The sequence below is a fragment of the Gorilla gorilla genome, chromosome 3 (genome assembly GCF_029281585.2).
Source record: "Gorilla gorilla gorilla isolate KB3781 chromosome 3, NHGRI_mGorGor1-v2.1_pri, whole genome shotgun sequence".
Taxonomy (NCBI): Eukaryota; Metazoa; Chordata; class Mammalia; order Primates; family Hominidae; genus Gorilla; species Gorilla gorilla.
Genome location: NC_073227.2, coordinates 152,048,693 through 152,070,706, shown reverse-complemented (window position 1 = coordinate 152,070,706; position 22,014 = coordinate 152,048,693). Strand labels below are relative to the sequence as shown.

General features: G+C 37.3%; 1 long non-coding RNA gene across 1 annotated transcript in view; it reads right to left on the bottom strand.

The window, feature by feature from the left end:
* LOC129533050 (uncharacterized) overlaps positions 1 to 22,014 on the bottom strand; it is a 193,330-nt gene that overhangs the window by 122,797 nt on the left and 48,519 nt on the right. The gene's annotated exons all lie outside the window — the stretch shown is intronic.

Here is a 22,014-nt window from a genome sequence, read left to right as displayed (position 1 = left end):
ACACATTTTATTATATACTTTATATGCTCTAATTTTGATTTATTTAAAATACATGAAAAGCTAAAGGCTGCCACTTATAAATTTTAAAAGCAAAATGGGAGTCATCTTACTTCCTCCCTGTCTCTGGTTCACTAATGTGGTTCCTTTCATTGTTCAGGCTCATCAATATAAGTTGACTGAGATCACACTGATCTTTACATTTATAAATGAATTCAATGTTTATTCCACAGACATTGGAAAACTTAATACTGTCCCAAGACTTTTTGCTATTGCTAGAGTTTTATATTCTCATGTTCATCTCTGCCTATGAGTTTAGAGACCCCATTGTCCTTCTGCTTTCTGCTTCAGTGTCAAACTAGTTGCCATTCATTAATTATAACCCTAATTAATTTTACCTAAGCCTCATGTAGCTAAGAAGTGACTCGTTACACAAAACTTAAAGTTTGAGTATTAGACATACTGTTTTCAACAAAGTTCAACAATGTTAAAGTGTAATTTGGCATGTTCTGCCTACCATATTTTTAAAATTAAATTAATTTTTTAAAATTAATTGACACATAATAATTGTACATATTTATGGGGTACAAGTTATATTTCAATATATGTATACAGTGTGTAGTAAAGCAAATCAAAGTATTTTGGATAGCCATCACCTCAAACATTTATCATTTCTTTTTGTTGGGAACAATCACGTTTCTCTCTTCTAGCTATTTTGAAATATACAATAAATTGTTGTTACCTGTAGTAAATTTACCGAGCTATAGAACACTAGAACTTATTCCTTTTATCTAATTTTATGTTTGTACCCAGCAATCAATATCTTAATCACTCTCCCAACTGTTCCCAGGCTCTGGTAACCACTATTCTACTTTCTACCTCCATGAGGTCAACTTTTCTAGCTCCCACATATGAGTGAGAAACATTTAGTATTTGTCTTTCTGTGCCTAGTTTATTTCACTTAACATAATGTCTTGCAGGCTCATCCATGTTGCCAGGAATGACAGGATTTCATTCCTTCTTATGGCTGAATAATATTTCCTTGTGGATATATAGTATATTTTCTTTATCCATTTAACAGCTGATGGACGCTTAAGTTGATTCCGTGTCTTGGCTATTGTGAGTAGTGCTGCAATAAACATGAAGGTATAGGTAGCTCTTCAACACACTGATTTTTTTGGGTATAAATCTAGTAGTGGCAATGCTGGATTATATAGTATTTCTATGTTTAGTTTTTTGAGGAATCCCCATACTACTTTCTGTAATGAGTGTACAGTGTATAAGAGTTCCCCTTTCTTCACATCCTCACCAGCATGTGTTACTTTTTCTTTTTTGTAATATCCATTCTAACTGGAGTAAGAATATGCCTACCACATATTTTATCCTTATCCTTCTTTTTTCCTTCTGTTTATGTATTCAATATTTATATCAATATATACTTATAAATATTTTATTTTCTAAGTTAAAATTTAATACCAACATTATTTGTTGCCCAAATTGATTCAGCCTTGGTTGTTAGGACCATTATAAGTCTGATTGGCTCCTGTGTTCTTTCAAAATGCTCCCACCTTCTTTTGAACATCTTCTTACTTTCCCACACCACCAGACATATATGGCTTACCTAGGATTTTCTCTGTCTCAGCCCTGGAATCAACTACTTCTTTTTTTAATAAACTTTTTTTTTTTAAAGAGAATTTCAGTAGGTTTTTGGGGAAAAGCTTGTGTTTGGTTACATGGATAAGTTCTTTAGTGGTGATATCCAAGATTTTGGTGCACCCATCACCTGAGCAGTGTATAGTGTACCCAATGTGTCATCTTTTATACCTCATTTACCTCCCTCCCTTCCCACCAAGTCCCCAATGTCCATTGTATCATTCTTATGGCTTCGTGTCCTCATAGCTTAGCTCCCACTTATAAGTGAGAACATATGATATTTGGTTTTCCATTCCAGAGTTATTACACTTAGAGTAATGGTCTCCAATTCCATCCAGCTTGCTGGGAATACCATTATTTTGTTTCTTTTTATGGCTGAGTAGTATTTCATAGTATATACATATCACATTTTCTTCATCCACTCATTCATTGATTGGCATTTGGGAGGGTTCCATATTTTTTCAATTGCTAATTGTGCTGCTATAAATATGCGTGTGCAAGGGTCTTCTTCAAATAATAACTTCTTTTGCTCTGGGTAGATACACAGGAATGAGCTTGCTGGATCAAATAGTAGATCTACTTTTGGTTTTTTAAGGAATCTCCACACTGTTTTCTATAATGGTTGTACCACTTTACATTCCCACCAGCAGTGTAAAAGTGTGCCTTTTTCTCCAAATCCATGCCAACATCTATTTTTTTTTTTTTTAATTTTTAAGTTATGGCCATTCTTGCAGGAGTAAAGTGTTAGTGCACTGTGGTTTTGATTTGTGTTTCCCTGATAATTAGTGATGTTGAGCATTTTCTTTTTTTTACGTTTGGTGGCCATTTGTATATCTTCTTTTGAGAATTGTCTATTCATGTCCTTAACCTACTTTTTGATGGCATTGTTTGTTTTTTTTCTTGCTGATTTGTTTGAGTTCCTTATAAATTCTAGGTATTAGTCCTTTGTTGGATGCATATTTTGCAAAGATTTTTCTCCCACTCTGTGGGTTTTCTGTTTACTCTGCTAATTATGTCTTTTGCTTTGCAGAAGCTTTTTTGTTTAATTAAATCCCATCTATCTTTTTTGTTTGTTTGTTTCATTTGCTTTAGGGTTCTTGGTCATGAAGTCTTTGCCTCGGCCAGTGTCTAGAAGGGTGTTTCCGATGTTATCTTCTAGATTTTTTGTGGTTTTTGTCTTAGACTTAAACCTTTGATCCATCTTGAGTGGATTTTTGTATAAGGTGAGACATGAGGATTCAGTTTCATTCTTATACATGCGGCTTGCCAATTAATTATCCCAGCACCTTTGTTGAATAGGGTATCCTTTCCCCACTTTATGTTTTGGTTTGCTTTGTCGAAGATCAGTTGACTGTAAGTGTTTTCCTTTTTTTCCTCAGTTCTCTATTCTGCTCCATGGGTCTATGTGCCCAATATTATACCAGTACCATGCTGTTTCCATGACTATAGTCTTGTGTTATAGTTTGAAGTTGGGTAATGTAATGCCTCCAGATTTGTTATTTTTGCTTAATATTGCTTTGGCTAGCTGGGCCCTTTTTTGGTTCTACATGAATTTTAGGATGTTTATTTCTAGTTCTGTGAGGCATGATGGTAGAATTTTGATGTGAATTTCATTGAGTTTGTAAATTGCTTTTGGCAGTATGGTCATTTGCACAATATTGATTCTACATGATATGGTTTGGCTGTGTCCCCACTCAAATCTCATCATGAATTCCCACGTACTGTGAGAGGGACCTGATGGGAGGAAATTGAATCATGCGGACAGGTCTTTCTCATACTGTTCTCGTAAAGCTGAATAAGTCTCACAAGATCTAATGGTTTTGAAAAATGGGAATCTCTCTGCACAAGATCTCACTCTTTGCCTGCTGCCATCAATGTAAAATGTGACTTGCTCCTCCTTGCCTTCCACCATGATTGTAAGGCTTCTCCAGCCATGTGGAACTGTAAGTACAATTAAATCTTTTTCTTTTCTAAATTGCCCAGTCTTGAGTATGTTTTTATCAGCAGTGTGAAAACAGACTAATATACTACCCATCCATGAGCACAGGATGTGTTTCCATTTGTTTGTGTCATCTATGATTTCTTTTAGCAATGTTTTGTAGTTTTCCTTGTAGTGGTCCTTCACCTCCTTGGTTAGGTATATTCCTAAGTATTTTATTTTTTTCCAGCTATTTTAAAAGGGGTGAAGTTCTTGATTTAATTCTCAGCTTGGTTATTGTTGGTGTATAGCAGTGCTACTGATTTGCATACATTGGTTTTGTATCCTGTAACGTGGCTGAATTTATTTATCAGTTCTAGGAGCTTTCTGGATGAGTCTTTAGGGTTTTCTATTTATATGATCATATTATCAGTGAACAGTGACAGTTTGGCTTCCTCTTTACAGATTTGGATGCCCTTGATTTCTTTCTCTTGTCTGATTGCTCTGACTGTGACTTCCAGTAGTATGCTGAATAGAAGTGGTGAAAGTTTTCATCCTTTTCTGTTCCAGTTCTCAGGGGGAATGCTTTCAAGTTTTCCCTGTTCACTCTAATATTGGCTGTGGGTTTGTCGTACATGTCTTTTATTACCTTAAGGTATATCCTTTCTACACCAATTTTTCTGAGGGTTTTAGTCATAAAGGACTGCTGGAGTTTGTCAAAAGGTTTTCTGTATTTATTGAGATAATCATGTAAGTTTTGTTTTTAATTCTGTTAATGTGATGTATCACATTTATTGACTTGTGTATGTTAAGCCATCCCTGCATCGCTGGTATGAAACCAACAAGATCATGGTGAATTACCTTTTTTATATGCTGTTGGATTTGGTTGGCTAGTATTTTGTTGAGGATTTTTGCATCTATATTCATCAGAAATATTGGTCTGTAGTTTTCCTTTTTTGTTGTGTCCTTTTTTGGTTTTAGTATTAGGGTGATACTGGCTTCATAGAATGATTTAGGAAGAATCCCCTCTTTATCTTTTGGAATAGTTTTAATATAATTAATATCAATTCTTCTTTGAAAGTCTGATAGAATTTAGCTGTGAATCCATCTGGTCCTGGACTTTTTTTTTGTTGACATTTTCTTTTATTACCATTTCATTCTTGCTGCTTGTTATTGGTCTGTTTAGAGTTTCAATTTATTCCTCGTTTAATCTAGGAAAATTGTATATTTCCAGGAATTTATCCATCTTCTCTAGGTTTTCTAGTTTGTGCATGTAAAGGTATTCGTAGTAGCCTTGAATGATCTTTTGCATTTCTGTGGCATTAGTTGTAATATCTCCTATTTCGTGTCTAACTGAGATTATTTGGATCTTCTCTCTTCTTTTCTTGGTTAATTTCACTAATGAAATTTCAATTTTGTTTATCTTTTCAAAGAACCAGCTTTTCATTTCATTTATCTTTTATAGATTTTTGTGTTTTTTTATTTTAATTTCATTTAATTCTGCTCTGATCTGGGTTATTGCTTTTCTTTGGCTGGATTTGGGTGTGGTTTGTTCCTGTTTCTCTAGTTCTTTGAGGTGTGACTTTAGATTGCTATCTGTGTTCTTTCAGACTTTTTGATGTAGGCCTTTAATGCTATGAACTTTCCTCTGAGCATCACTTTTGCTGTATCCCAGAGGTTTTGATAGGTTGTGTCACTGTTATCATTCAGTTCAAAGAATTTTTTAATTTCCATCTTGATTTCATTGTTGACCCAACAATCATTCAGAAGCAGACTATTTAATTTTCATGTATTTGCATGGCTTTGAGGGTGTACTAGTCCATTTTCACACTGCTGATAAAGACATACCCAAGGCTGGGCAATTTACAAAAGAAAGAGGTTAAATTGACTCAGTTCCACATGACTGGGGAGGCTTCATAATCATGGTGAAAGGTGAAAGGCACGTCTCACATGGTAGTAGACAAGGGAAGAGAAATTGTGCAGGGAAATTCCCCTTTATAAAACCATCAGATGTCATGAGAGTTATTCACTATCACAAGAATAGCATGGAAAAACCCACCCCCATGATTCAGTTGTCTCCCACCAGGTTCCTCCTACAATATGTGGGAACTACGGGAGCTATAATTCAAGATGAGATTGGGTGGGAACACATTAAACCATATTGTTCTGTCCTGGCCCCTCCCAAATCTCATGTCCTCACATTTCAAAACCAATCATGCCTTCCCAACAGTCCCCCAAAGTTTTAACTCATTTCAGCATTAACTTAAAAGTCCACAATCTAAAGTCTCATCCAAGTAAGCCAAGACCCTTCCACCTATGAGCATGTAAAATCAAAAGCAAGTTAGTTTCTTCCTAGATACAATGAGCATATAAGAATTGGGTAAGTACAGCCATTTGAAATGGGATAATTTGGCCAAAACAAAGGGGCTAAAGGCCCCATGCAAGTCTGAAATCTAGCAGGGTGGTCAAATTTTAAAGCTCTAAAATTATCTCCTTTGACTCCATGTCCCATATCCAGGTCCTGCTAATGTAAGTGGTGTATTCCCATGATCTTGGGGACCTCTGTCCCTGTGGATTTGAAGGGTGCAGCCTCCCTGCATCTTTCACAGATTGGCACTGAGTTTCTGCAGCTTTTCCAGGTGTACAGAGCAGACTGATCTGCCATTCTGGGGTCTAGAAAATGGTGGTTCTCTTCTCACAGACTTCACTAAATAGCATCTCAGTGGGGACTCTGTGTGGGTGTGCCCACCCCACATGTTTCTTCTGCACTGCCCTAGCAGAGGTTACCCATGAGTGCCCTGCCCCTGCAGCAAATATCTGCTTGGGCATACAGGCATTTCCAAACAGCCTCTGAAATCTAGGCACGGGTTTCCAAACCTCAATTCTTGACTTCTGCATACTGGCAGGCTCAACACCACAAGGAATCTGCCAAGGCTTTGGGCTTACACCCTCTGAAGCCATGGCCCAAGCTGTACCTTGGCCCCTTTCAGTCACTGCAAGTCACCAAGTCCCTAGACTGCACACAGCAGAGGGACCCTGGGCCTTGCCCATGAAACCATTTTTTCCTTTTAGGCCTCCAGGTCTGTGATGAGAGGGACTGCTGTGAAGGTCTCTGACATGCCCTGGAGACATTTTCCCCATTTTCCTGATGATTACCATTCAGCTCCTCAGTACTTATGCCAATTTCTGCAGCAGGCTTGAATTTCTCCACAGAAATCAGGTTTTTCTTTTCTATCGCATTGTCAGGCTCCACATTTTTGAAAATTTTATGCTATGTTTTCCTTTTGAAACTGAATGTCTTTAGTAGCAGCCAAGTCACCTCTTGAATGCTTTGCTGCTTAAAAATTTCTTAAACCAGACACCCTAAATCATCTTTCTCAAGTTCAAAGTTCCACAAATCTCTACAGCAGGGGCAAAATTCTGCCAGTCTCCTTGCTGAAACATAACAAGAGTCACTTTTGCTCCAGTTTCCAAAACATTCCTCATTTCTATCTGAGACCAACTCAGCCAGGATTTCATTGTCCATACCATTATCACCAGTTTTGTCAAAGCCATTCAACAAGTCTCTAGGGAGTTCCAAACTTTCCCACATTTTTCTGTCTTTTTCTGAGTCCTCCAAACTGTTCTAACCTCTGCCTGTTACCCAGTTCCAAAGCTGCTTCCACATTTTTGAGCAACTATCTTTTCAGTGGTGCTTCACTCTATGGGTACCAACTTACTGTATTTGTTCATTTTCATTCTGTTGATGAAGACATACCTGAGACTGGGCAATTTACAAAAGAAAGAGGTTTAATGGACTCACAGTTCCATGAGGCTGAGGAGGCCTCACAGTCATGGAAGAAGGTGAAAGGCATATCTCATATGGTGGCAGACAAGAGAAGAGAACTTGTTCAGGGCAACTTTCCTTTTAAAAACCATCAGATCCTGTGAGAGTTAATCACTATCATGAGAATAGCATGGGAAAGACCCACCCCCATGATTCAGTTATCTCCCACTGGGTCCCTCCCACAACATGTGGGAATTATGGGAGCTACAATTCAAAATGAGATTTGGGTGGGGACAAAGCCCAACCATATCAGATGGTTTCTTTTGGAGTTTATTTCCAATTTTATTTCCCTATGGTCTTGATAGAATTTTATTTTCTTTAAATTTATTGAGACTTATTTTGTGGCCTATTATATGGTCTATCTTGGAGAATATTCCATATGCCGATGAATAGAATGTATATTCTGCAGTTGCTGTAATTATTTGTCAAGTTTATTTGTTATATGGTATAGTTTAAGTCCATTGTTGCTGTGTTGACTTTCTGTTGTGATAAATTGTCTAATGCTGTCAGTGGAATATTAAAGTACCCCACAATTATTGTGTTGTCATCTATCTCATTTCTTAGGTCTGGTAGTAATTGTTTTATAAATTTGGAAGCTCCGGTGTTAGGTGCATATATATTTAGGATTGTGATATTTTTCTGTTGGACTAGTTCTTTTATCATTGTATAATGTCCTTCTCTGCCTTTTTCAACTGTTGTTGCTTTAAAGTCTGATAGAAGAATAGCTATTCCTGTTCACTTTTAGTGTCCATTTGCATGGAATATAATTTTCCACCCCTTTAGGTTAAGTTTATGTAAGTTCTTATGTGTTAGGTGAGTCTCCTGAAGGCAACGGATACTTGGTTCCTGAATTCTTACACACTCTGACATTCTGTATCTTTTCCGTGGAGCATTTAGGCCATTTACATTCACCATTAGTATTTAGATTTGAGGTACTAGTCTATTCATTTTGCTATTTGTTTCTTGAACACTTTGTGTATTTTTTGAATTTAATTTATTGTGTTTTGTTTTATAGATCTGGTGAGATTTATGCTTTAAGGAGGCACTATTTTGGTGTATTTTGAGGTTTTTGTTTCAAGATTTAGAAGTTTTTATTTATTTATTTATTTATTTATTTTTATTTTTTTGTTCTTGTAATGCTGGCATGGTACTGGCAAATTCTCTCAGCATTTGTTTTCTGAAAAAGATTCTATCTTTCCTTCATTTATAAAGATTAGTTTTGCCTGATAGAAAATTCTCGGCTGATAATTGTTTTGTTTAAGGGGGCTAAGAATAGGACCCCAATCCCTTTAGGCTCATAGGATTTCTGCAGAAAAATCTACCTTTAATTTGATTGGTTTTCTTTTGTAAGATACCTGATGCTTTTGCCTCACAGCTCTTAAGATTCTTTTCTTTGTCTTGATTTTAAATAACCTGGTAAGTATGTGCCTAGGTGACGATCTTTTTGTGATGAATTTCCTGGGTGATCTTTGGGCTTCTTGTACTTGGATGACTAGATCTCAAGCAAGGCCAGGGAATTTTTCTTCAATTATTCCCTAAAATAAGTTTTCCTAATAAATTTCTCTTCTTCTGCAGGAATACAAATTATTTTTATGTTTGGTTATTTAACATAATCCCAAACTTCTTGGAGACTGTGTTCTTTTTATATTATTCTTTTTTCTTTGTCATTGTTGGATTGGGTAAAGTCAAAAGTCTTGTCTTCAAACTCTGAAGTCTTTCTTATACCTGTTCAATTTGATTGCTGTAACTTTCCACTGTATTTTGCATTTCTCTAAGTATGTCTTTTATTTCCAGAAGTTGTGATTGTTTTTTATTTACGCTATCAATATCTCTGGACTTTTTTTTATCTATATCCTGTATTATTTTTAAAGTTTATTTTTTAGATTTCACCTTTCTCTGGTGTCTCCTTGAGTAGCTTAATAGTCAATCTTCTGATTTTTTTTTTTTTTTCCTGGAAATTCAGAGATTTCTACTTGGTTTGGATCCATTGTTGGAGAGCTAGTGTGGTCTTCGGGGTGTTAAAGAAACTTGCTTTGCCATATTACCAGAATTCTTCTTCTGGTTTCTTCTCATTTTGGTAGACTATTTCAGAAGAAAGATCTATGACTCAAGGGCTACTGTTCAGATCATTTTGTCACACTGGGTGATCCCTTGATGTGGTGCTTTCCCCGTTCACCTAGGATTGGGGCTTCCTAATTGCTGAACTGTAGTGATTATTATTGCTCTTCTGGGTCTAGCCACTCAGAGGAGCTATATGGCTCTGGGCTGGTACTGGGAAGTGTCTCCACAGAGTCCTGTGACCTGATCCATCTTCAGGTCTTTCAGCTGTGGATACCAGCACCTGCTCCAGTAGAGGTAGCAGGGGAGTGAAGTGGACTTCATGAAGGTCATTCGTTGTAGTTTTGTTTACTTTACTGATTTTCATGAATTCTTGTTGTACTAGCAGTGAAGTTGTCATGCGGACACATCAGGAACTCTGGTTAGCCAGGATGTTACAGGCGGTGGAATTAGCTGTTATTTTTTCCTTTCTTACAGCAGGGTTGCCTTTTATGAGCTGCTGTAATGGCTTGAGTTGGTAGGCCTCCAGCCAAGAGGTGGTGCTTTCAAGAAAGCATCAGCTATGGTAGTATGGGGGGATAAAATATTGCGCTAATGTCACCTGGATAAGTGTTTGGGTTTCACAGGTGATGGGCAGAAACGTAGAGTGTCCCACGAGATTATATATTTTGTCTTTGGATACCAGCCCAGGTAGAGAAAGGACATCAAGTGGGGACAGGATTAGGCAGATGTAAGCCCAGAATCTCCTTGAGAGGCGCTTGCTGTGGCCACTGTGGGGATTATGGGGGTGAGATTATCAGGCTAATGGTGTTGTCTTCCTAGTGGTATAATGGCTGCCTCTCCTTCTTCATATAGGCCACCAGAGAAGTGGGGGAAAGCGGTCAGTGACAGATCTCACCCAGCTTCCATGTTTTTTTTATTTTCCTGGTATGTTCCCTTGATAGTTCTTAGAGCAAAAGTTCATGACATGAGTCTCCACATGTTGTTCTGTCTGAGTGGGAGCTTCAAGTTTGTTCTGCCTCCTATCTGCCATTTTTCTTTTTCAATTACTCTATCCTTTTCTCTAAATAAGATTTTCTCAATTTAGTGCTATTGATATTATGGGCTAAATATTTTGTTTGTCTTTCACATTTCAAATATAATTAACACGATTACGTTACCCTGATACCAAAGCCAGTCAAGGACACCACAAGAAAAGAAAATTGCAGACCAGTATCACTAATAAATACAGATGCAAAAATCCTCAACAAAACCACTAGGAAATTAATGTATACAGCACATTAAGTGCGATACTACCTGATTTTAAAAGATAAAATTTGTATATTAATGCAAAGTAGTACATAAGCTATAGTTTGTTGTAGTGAATGATAAATCTTTGTAGTAAAAATAATTTAGAAAATAAACCCATATCTTTCAGAATTTTACTTGTTTTATAGAAAAAAATAATATAAAATATTTAATATATGCTTTATACACATAATATTTACAAAATACATATGTATGTGTATACATATATATTGAATGGCTTGAACTCCTGGGTGATGAAGCAACCCTATTGTCTCAGCCTCTTGAGTATTTGGGACTATAGGCTCACACTCCCACCACTAGCTAATCTTTTTAATTGTTTTGGTTTTTGTTTTTGTAGAGATGGGGTCTTGCTTTGTTGCTCAGGCTGGTCTCCAACTCCTGGCTTCAAGCAATCCACCAATGTAGGCCTTCCAAAGTGCTGGGATTACAGACATCAGCTACTGTACCCAGCCATAAAACCTTTAGAATCAGTTTGTCAGTATCCAAAAAGTAACATGCTAGGATTTTGGATAGAATTGTGTTCAAACTATAATCAAGTTGGAAAAAAACTGACATTTTGATACTCACTTTGGTATCCATGAACATGTAATATGTATTTATTTATTGAGATTTTTTCTTTCTTTTATCAGAATTTTGCATTTTTCTTCATACAGCTCTTATACATTATGTTGTGAATTATTACCTAAGAATTTACAAGTTCGTGCTAATGTAAATAATACTAGTTTGTAATTGTAGCTATTTTTCTGTTATTGGTTTCTAGTTTAATTCTATTGTGCTCTGCAAACACACTTTATATGATTTCTTTCTTTTTTTTAAATTCTGAAAGTTTTGTTTATGTATCAGAGTATCATCTATTAACATCTTGGTGAATTCTACATGTGTTCTTGAGAAGAATATGTACTTTTAAATTATTGGATCTTATATTCTATAAATGTTGATTAGTTCTAGTGGATTGGTGGTGTTATTTAGTTCTACTATAGCTTTACTGATTTTCTTTATGCTTGATATGACAGCATTGATTGGAGAGTGTTAAAATCTTCAACTATAATAATATATTTGTCTATTCCTTCCAGCAGTTCTATTAGTTTTTGTCTCACATATTTTGACACTCTGTTCTTAGATGTGTACACACTAGGACTGCTACATTTTTTGGAGAACTGATCCCTTTATCATTAAGTAATGCCCTTCTTTACACCTGGTAATTACCTTGCTCTTAAGAGCTCTTTGACTAAAATTAATGTAGCTCTTTTGCTATTTTTGGATTAATGTTTGCATAGTATATCTTTCTGATTTATTTACTTTTAAACTATCAAAGATTTTATGTTTAAAGTGGGTATCTGGTAGACAAAATACATCTGGGTATTGTTTTGTTGTTTGTTTTTATTTTTGTTTTTGAATCAAAATATTCTTTCAGTCTCTGCCTTTTTATCAGTTGATGTGGAGGAAAATAATCTACACTCTTATAATTAAATTTTAATGCTTTTAGGCCTTAAAAGACCTGAGTGTCTATGAGTGTCTATGATCACTTCATAAGTGATTTTTAGCCCTTCCTTTTCTTCCTTTATGTAAGGCAGGAAGACTAGATGGTGCTGAATAGTCTAATTGTTCTATCTAATTGATAATGTTATTACCAAATGGCTACTTTTTTTCTTTCTATGCCTGGAGCAAGGGGGAATGTTTCTTTATCTTCCTCTTTAAGATGCTAATGTAGTTTTGGAGGCAAAACCCATAGAGGTGGGGTGTTCCCTTAAGTCTAGTCTCTAAGTGTTTTTTCACTGGCAAGCTAATTCACACTCAGCCTCTGGCAATTGATTAAAATTACCTTTTAAATGCTCTTACTAATATATGGCTAAAGAGGATTTGGGTGAACTACCTCAGGTTTGACTGTATTTGTTTTCCTCTCCAAATTTCAGGGAGGCAGTTTGGGCTGTAATGGTATTTCTCTGATAATTCTAAAAAAGGACACAGATTATTTTATCTTTTTTTTTTTTTTTGAGATGGAGTCTTATACTGTGGCCCAAGATGGAGGGCAGTGGTGCCATCTCAGTTCACTGCAACCTCTGTCTCCCGGGTTCAAGCAATTATTTCACCTCAGCCTCCTGGGTAGCTAGGATTACAGGTGTGTGCCACCACACCCAACTAATTCTTGTATTTTTAGTAGAGTCGAGGTTCCAACATGTTGGCCATACTGGTCCTTGAACTCCTAACCTCAAGTGATCCACCTGCCTTGGCCTCCCAAAGGGCTGAAATTACAGGAATGAGCCACTGTGCCTGGTCCACTTTTTATCTTATATGACAGGAATGATAACTTCCAAGATCTTTGCACACAGGAGCTAAAACTGGAAGTGTGTGTGTATGTTTTAATGAGATTGAGAGGACGTGCCAGTAATGCTTCCTGGGTCAAGTAGGGGCTCAGAAAGCTGTAAAACTCAGTCATTTCCTGCATCAGGACTTCCTTCCATCCTGGATGAATAATATTCAAGATATATGATTAAAATATTCCTAATTTAGCATATGCAGTATGCTTCATATGCACCAGGATCTGTGCATGTGTTTTCTTCCCCAAGAAAGCTATAAACAACGAAAATTTTGCTGTAAGTTTCCCTGTGTCCTCCTTTCCTCTCCCCCTTCCCCCTCCCCCAAAACTAAAATAAAAAGAATGTTAACTGCTAGTTTTTCTGTGACCAGTGGACCTTATCTATCTTCCCAATTCCAATTCCTTGTGAACATACTTTGTAAAGTCCTGTAAGATACTGTCTCTTTTGCCATGCTACTGCAAGGTCATGAAGTAAATAAAACCTAAGTTGTAATTCCGGTTTTCCTCAAGATCTAAGACATGTTACAAATAGTTAATTGCCTTTGTTGCTCGCTCTGGTAAAATCTTCCCACCGCGCGTATTTCCCGCCTTAAAGAGCTTAAAAGGCAATCGTATAATCTAACTCTGGCTACCCGTTCGGGACCCCTTCTATATTGTGGAAGCTTTGTACTTTCACTCTGCTCAATAAAGCCTACAGCTTTTTGTCTCTCTCGGTCCGTATCTCTGCCACTCGCCACAGTCAGCCGCCACACCAATTCTTTGGCGTGGCTAGGCAAGAACCTTAGGCATTACAAGATGACTTATTTAAAAGACTATTTATTTTTAACAGAGTTGGCCATAATTTGATTTTCTGTGTAAGATATAGAACATTATTTGGTAACACCAGCATTCAATCATGTATATAGCATTATTTAATGTCAGTAGTGTTTCAGTATACTGAATTTAGAATCAGATGAGCATAGGTTTAAGTACTGCCCTTACCATATATATCTAGGTTTGATCTTACTACTTATCTGAGTTACAATGCCCCATTTGTAAACTCAGAAAACAATAACCTTTACTTAATAAGATGCTTACTATTTAATAAGCAACTGAACAGCTCCTTATTGGATCAATTTTTTTTTTCAGAAATTGTAATTAAAATCCTGACAGATTAAGCAGCCCAGGATTATTATATCTAATAAAAGTTAGAGTGACAAGCCACCTCTCCTGCTTCATAGCAGTGTGCTTCATATTTCATCACATATTAGTATTTGTACCCAAACCTCTATTTATTGAAATACTTCAACTACTCCTTGTTTTCCTTTTTTTTCTTATTTCTTCTAAAACAAACACACAAACAAACAAAACACAAAGGGGTAAATGTGCAGAACATGCAGGTTTGTTACGTAGGTATACATGTGCCATGGTGGTTTGCTGCACTTATTGACCTATCTTCTAAGTTTCCTCCCGTCATTCCCCACACCCAACAGGCCCTGGTTTGTGTTGTTCCCCTCTCTGTGTCCATGTGTTCTCAAAGTTCAACTCACACTGATGAGTGAGAACATGTAATGTTTGGTTTTCTGTTCCTTTGTTAGTTTGCTGAGGATAATTGCTTCCAACTTCATCCATGTTCCTGCAAAGGACATGAACTTATTCCTTTTTGTGGCTGCATAGTATTCCATGGTATATATGTACCACATTTTTTTTATCCAGTCTATCATTGATGGACATTTAGGTGTTTCCATGTCTTTGCTATTGTAAATAGTGCTGTGATAAACATATGTGTGCATGCATCTTTATAGTAAAAAATTTCTTTGGGTATATACTCAGTAATGGGATTGCTGGGTCAAATGGTATTTCTGATTCTAGATCCTTGAGGAATCACCATACTGTCTTCCACAGTAGTTGAACTAATTTACATTCCCACCAACAGTGTAAAAGCATTCCTATTTCTCCATAGCCTTACCAGCATCTGTTGTTTCCTGACTTATTAATAATCACCATTCTGACTGGCATGAGATGGTATCTCATTGTGGTTTTGATTTGCATTTCTCTGATGATCAGTAATGTTGAGCTTTTTTTTTCATATGTTTGTTGGCTGAATAAATGTCATCTTTTGAGAAGTGTCTGTTCATATTATTTGCCCACTTTTTGAAGGGGTTGTTTGTTTTTTTTTGTACGTATGTGCTAGTTCCTTATAAATTCTGAATATTAGACCTTTGTCAGGTGGGTAGATTGCAAAAATTTTCTCCCATTTTGTAGGTTTGCTCTTCACACTGATGATAGTTTCTTCTGCTGTGCAGAAGCTCTTTAGTTTAACTAGATCCCATTTGTCAATTTTGGCTTTTGTTGCAATTGCTTTTGGTGTTTTAGTCATGAAATCTTTGCCCATGCCTATGTCCTGTATGGTATCGCCTAGGTTTTTTTCTAGGGTTTTATAGTTTTATAGCCTATGTAGGCTTTTTTAGTTTTGGGGGTTAAATTTAAGTCTTTAATCCATCTTGAGTTAATTTTTGTATAAGGTGTAAGGAAGAGGCCAAGTTTCAGTTTTCTGCATATGACTAGCCAGTTTTCCCAGCACCATTTACTGAAAAGGAGATCCTTTCTCCATTGTTTGTTTTTGCCAGGTTTGTCGAAGATCAGATGGTTGTAGATGTGTAGTTTTATTTCTGAGATCTCTCTTCTCTTCCATTGCTCTATATGTCTGTTTTGCTACCAGTACCATGCTATTTTGGCTACTGTAGCCTTGTATCGTTTGAAGTCAGGTAGTGTGATGCCTCTGGCTTTGATTTTTTTTTTGCTTAGGATTGTCTTGGCTACATGGGGTCTTCTTTGATTTCATATGAAACGTGTAATACTTTTTCATAATTCTGTGAAGAATGTCATTGGTAGTTTGATGGGAATAGCATTGAATCTGTAAATTACTTTGGACAGCATTGCCATTTTCATGATATTAATTCTTCATATCCACGAGGAAGGAATGTTTTTTCATTTGATTGTGTCCTCTCTTATTTCCTTGAGCAGTGGTTTGTAATTCCTCTTGAAAAGGTTCTTCACATTAGCTGTATTCCTCGTTAGCTGTATTCCTCGTTAGCTGTATTCCTAGGAATTTTATTTTCTTTGTAGTGATTATGAATATGAGTTTATTCATAATTTGGATCTCTGCTTGCCTGTTTTGGTGTAAATAAATGCTTATAATTTTTTCACATTGATTTTGTATCCTGAGACTTTGCTGAAGCTGCTTATCAGTTGAACAATGTTTTGGGCTGAGATTATGGGGTTTTCTAAATATAAAATCATGTCATCTGCAAATAGACACAACTTGACTTCCTCTTTCCTTATTTTAATACCCTTTTTTTCTTTCTCTTGTCTGATTGCCCTGGCCAGAACTTCCAATATTATGTTGAATAGGAGTGGTGAGAGAGGGCATCCTTGTCTTGTACCCGTTTTCAAAAGGAATGCTTCCAGCTTTTGCCCATTCAATATGATATTGGCTGTGGGTTTGTCATAAATAGCTCTTATTATTTTGAGATATGTTCCATCAATACCTAGTTTATTGAGAGTTTTAACATGAAGAGATGTCGAATTTCATCAAATGCCTTTTCTGCATTTATTGAGATAATGATGTGTTTTTATCACTGGTTCTGCTTATGTGATTTATTATGTTTACTGATTTCCATATGTTGAACCAGCTTTGCATCCCAGTGATGATAACAGCTTGATTATGGTGAATAAGTTTCTTGATGTGCTGCTGAATTTGTTTGCCAGTATTTTATTGAGGATTTTTGCATTGATGTTCATCAGAGATATTGGCTGGAATTTTTCTTTTTTTGTGGTATCTCTTCCCAGTTTTGGTGTCAGGATGATGTTGGCTTCATAAAATGAGTTAGGTAGGAGTCCCTCCTTTTCAATGGTTTGGAATAGTTTCAGAAGGAATGGTACCAACTCTTCATATTTCTGGTAGAATTTAGTTGTGAATTCATCTGGTCCTGGGCTTTTTTTGGCTGGTAGGCTATTAATTACTGCCTCAATTTCAGAACTTGTTATTGGTCTATTCAGGGATTCTAATTCTTCCTGATTTAGTCTTGGTAGGGTGTATGCATCCAGGAATTTATCCATTTCTTCTAGATTTTCTAGTTATTCATGTAGAGGTGTTTATAGCATTCTCTGATGGTGGTTTGTATTTCTGTGGGGTCAGTGGTGATATATCCTTTACCATTTTTTGTTATGTCTATTTGATTCTTCTCTCTCTTCTTCTTTATTAGTCTAATTAGTGGTCTACATATTTTGTTATTTTTTTCAAAAACTAGCTCTTGTATTCGTTAATTTTTTGGAAGCTTTTTCGTGTCTCTATCTCCTTCAATTCTTCTCTGATCTTAGTTATTTCTTGTTTTCTGCTAGCTCTTGGATTAGTTTGCTCTTGTCTCTCTAGCTTTTTTAATTGTGATAATAGGGTGTCAATCTGAGATCTTTCCAGCTTTCTGATGTGGGCATTTAATGCTGTAATTTTTTCTCTTAACACTGTTTTAGTTGTGTCCCAGAGATTCTGGTATGTTGTGTCTTTGTTCTCATTGGTTTCAAATAACTTACTGATTTCTGCCTTAATTTCATTATTTACCCAGGAATCATTCAGGAGCAGATTGTTCTATTTCCATGTAGTTGTGTGATTTTGAGTAAGTTTCTTAATCCTGAGTTCTAATTTGATTGCACCGTGGTCTGAGAGACTGTTTGTTTTGATTTCAGATCTTTTGCATTTGCTGAGGAGTGTTTTACTTCCAATTATGTGGCGATTTTAGAATAAGTGCCATGTGGCACTGAGACGGATGTATATTCTGTTGATTTGGGGTAGAGAGTTATGTAGATGTCTACTAGGTCCACTTAATTCAGGGCTGAGTTCAAGTGCTGAATATTCCTGTTAATTTTCTGTCTTGTTGATCTGTCTAATACAAACAGTGGGGTGTTAAAGTTTTCCACTATTATTGCGTGGGAATCTAAGTCTCTTTGTAGGTCTCTAAGAACTTGTTTTATAAATCTGGGTGCTCCTGTATTGGGTGCATATGTATTTAGAATAGTTAGCTCTTCTTGTTGAATTGTTCCCTTTACTATTATGCAATGCCCCTCTTTTTCTTTTTTGATCTTTGTTGGTTTAAAGTCTGTTATGTCAGAGACTAAGATTGAAACCCCTGCTTTCTTTCTTTTTTTTTTTTCTTTCCATTTTCTTGGTAAGTTTTCCTCCATCCCTTTATTTTGAGCCTGTGTTTGTCTTTGCACATAAGATGTGTCTTCTGAATATAGCACACCAATGAGTCTTGACTCCTTATCCAATTTGCCAATCCGTGTATTTTAATTGGGGCATTTAGCCCATTTCCATTTAAGGTTAGTATTGTTATGTGTTAATTTGATCCTATCATGATGCTATTTGGTTATTTTGCACACTAGCTGTTGCAGTTTCTTCATAGTGCCATTGGTCTTTATATTTTGATGTGTTTTTGCAGTGCTGGCTGGTACTAGTTTTTCCTTTCCATATTTAGTGCTTCTTTCAGGAGTTCTTGCAGGGCAAGCCTGTTCATAACAAAATTCTTCAGCATTTGCTTGTCTGAAAAGAATTTTATTTCCCCTTCACTTACAAAGCTTAATTTAGCTGGATATGACATTCTGGGTTGAAAATTCTTTTCTTTAAGAATGTCGAATATTGGTCCCCAATCTCTTCTGGCTTGTAGAGTTTCTGCTGAGAGGTCCACTGTTAGTCTGGTGGGCTTCCCTTTGCAGGTGACCTGGCCTTTCTCTCCGGATGCCCTTAACAGTTTTTTTGTTTATTTGTTTGTTTTTTTCATTTCAACCTTGGAGAATCTGATGATTATTTGTCTTGCCTTTTATCTTCTTGTGGAGTATCTTAATGGTGTTCTCTGTATTTCCTGAATTTGCACGTTGGCCTGTCTTGCTACGTTGGGGAAGTTTTCCTGGATAATATTCTGACGTGTGTTTTCCAGCTTATTTCCATTCTCCCCATCTCCTGGTACTCCAATCAATTGTAGGTTTGGTATTTTTATGAAGTCTCATATTTCTTGGTGGCTTTGTTCATTCCTTTTCATCCTTTTTTTCTCTATTTTTGTCTGTATGTCCTATGTCAGTAAGGTAGTTTTCAAACTGTGATATCCTTTGCTCCATGAAGTCCTTGTGCTGTGTATTTCAGCTCCATCAGGTCATTATGTTCCTCTCTAAACTGGTTATTTCTGTTAGCAATTCCTGTAACCTTTTATTAAGGTTCTTAGCTTCTTTGCATTGGGTTAGAACATGGTCCTTTAGCTCATTGTAGTTTTTTATTACCCATCTTCTGAAGCCTACTTCTGTGAATTTGTTCATCTGATCGTCTGTCCAGTTCTGCACCCTTCATGGAGAGATGACGTGATCATTTGGAGGAGAGGAGGCACTCTGGTCTTTTTGGTTTTCAGCATTTTCTTATTCTTTTTCATCTTTTTGAGATTGTCTAGTTTCAGTGTTTGGGGCTGCTGACTCTTGGATGCGGTTTTTGTGGTGGCCTTTTTGTTGTTGTTGTTGTTGTTGTTGATGCCATTGTTGTCACTTTCTGCTTGTTTGTTTTCTGTCAGTAGTCAGGTCCCTCTTCTGTAGGGCTGCTGCAGTTTGTTGCGGGTTCACTTCAGGCCCTATTCATCTGATTTGCTCCCATGCCTGGAGATGTCATTTAGGGAGGCTAGATAACAGCAAAGATGGGTGCCTACTGCTTCTTCTGGGACCTCTGACCTTGAGGGGCACCAATCTGATGCCAGTAGGATTGCTCCTGTATAGGTTGTCTCACAACCCCTGTTGGACGGTCTCACCCAGTTGGGTGGCATGGGGAACAGGACCCATTTAATGAAGCACTTTCTCCCTCAGTGGAGGGGGTGTGCTTCACTGGGGGAAAACCCACTCATCTGGGCTGCCCAGATTCCTCAGAACTACCAGGAATAGAGGCTAAGTCTGCTGGTCTGCAGAGACTGAGGCCATCCCTCCCGCTAGGGGCTCAGGCCCAGGGAGATCTGATTTCCGTCCCTGAGTCTTTTGGAATTCCTGCAGGGAAGCTCCACCCACTGAGGAAAGATGGGTCAGGGTTACACCTGAAGAGGCACTCTGGCCGCAGACTGCCACAGGTGCTGTGTTGGACTGTGGGGACAAGTCTTGGGACCAAGCTGTCTAGCCTCCCTGGCTCCAGGAGGTAAAAAGTGAAGTCTGGAGCTATAGAAGTGGGTGCTGCCCTTCCCCCACCCAGGGACTTTAGCGTGTTAGGCAGCTGTGAGTCCCTGTGCTGGCTCCTGCCCCTCCTCTAAGGAGCTCAAATGGCTTAGACAGCAGGCAGCCACAGCCAGTGCTAGTTGCCCCTCCCCCAGGGATTTGGTAGGCTTAAGCAGATTCCAGCTGAGGCTGTAAGATTCTGGCTGTTCCAGGGTTGGGACGCTAGACCCTGGTGGCATGGGTTCACTAGTGGTATCTTCCAATCCATGGGTTGCACAGTTAACGTGGAAAAAGCACAGTTTCTCTGGCTGGGGAGCATGCTCATTCACCAACTCCCTTGGCTGGGGGGCAGGGTTCCCCTGCCCCTAGTGGCTCTCAGGTGGGCCACCACACCACACTGTTCTTTCTTCTCTCTGTGGGTCACACCAGCTTTCTAGTCAATTTTGATGTGACAACCTGGATACCTTGGTTGCTGGTGAAGGATTCACATGATTATTATGATTTTTTACTATGGGAGCCTCCAAATGCTGTTGCTTCTAGTCAGCCATCTTGGCCCCGCCTCTCCTTGTTTTTCTTTCAGTCACCTTTCCACCTGCTCAGTATTTTCTCCCTTCATTTTTTACTCTCCTTAAATTTGGTTGAAACACTACATTGAGGATTATAGGTTCTAGAATTCTGAATGGCTACCAAGAAGTTAAATGATTAAATCTAAAGTTGCAAGACAAAACTTGATCAATGAAAAATGGGACAAAGTAACAGACATAAACTGTTTTTTTTTGGCTTCTGTAAAGTACTCTGAGTTTCCATTCTTGTATCTTTTTTGAGACATACCATATGCTGTGTGCAAAGCGCTGCTGAATAAGTCATTGTGTCTTCTTGCTTAGGATGTAATGCATCATGTCAGATATTTTATTGCCTCAGCTCAACTTTTCCTTCAATCTCAGTGTCTTAAAATTATACTCCCAAAATATTAGAATATTAATTATATTATTAATCTTATTTTTGGAGGACTTAGAATCAGATAATTGGTGGTGAAACAGTTTTAGAAAATAGAACCTCCAGTTGGGTTTTCATAGATACATTTCTTATCTATCTGCAAGTGACAGAGACCAAATAGCTGTTGGTAAATTGGATGATAGTTACTCCCACATTTAGTAGTATTAAAATTACTTAAATTTTCATCAAGTGGCCCAGATATTTAAGTATGCATTCTATCTTCTTAGCAATACTAACTCCCCCTCAAATCTCATCTATGTCTTTTGGAAAGTTACTTCCACCAACTGAGATTGAAGGAGACAACTTAGTCCTAGTTTACAAATTGGTACACAGAGTATTTTGGCTCAATCTGAAATGGATCTGTTGCCAAGTAACAGTGTCCCTCAGGAATGGTCCTAGAGAAGAGTGGTGAATGGAAGTTTTCCCAGTAGTCAGACCTATGATCAGTATAATTCATAATCTACTTTGTATATAAAAAAGTGTACTGATAATAATCTACAATGACTTGAAAAAATTAATAAATGACTTGGAAAGTGGGTCACAAGCCTGCATACAGCAATTCCTAGAAAATTGATAAGGAAGTCTGACAAAAATATAAGTGGCTGGATTTCTGGAAACGAGTTCAGAGCATTTACATATTTTTGTCTTGTCTGTCTGTTGAGTACTCTAAGGGGCAAAGCTTATGTTGGATGCCAGAAAATCTTCTCCTCTGATACAGGGCTCGTACAA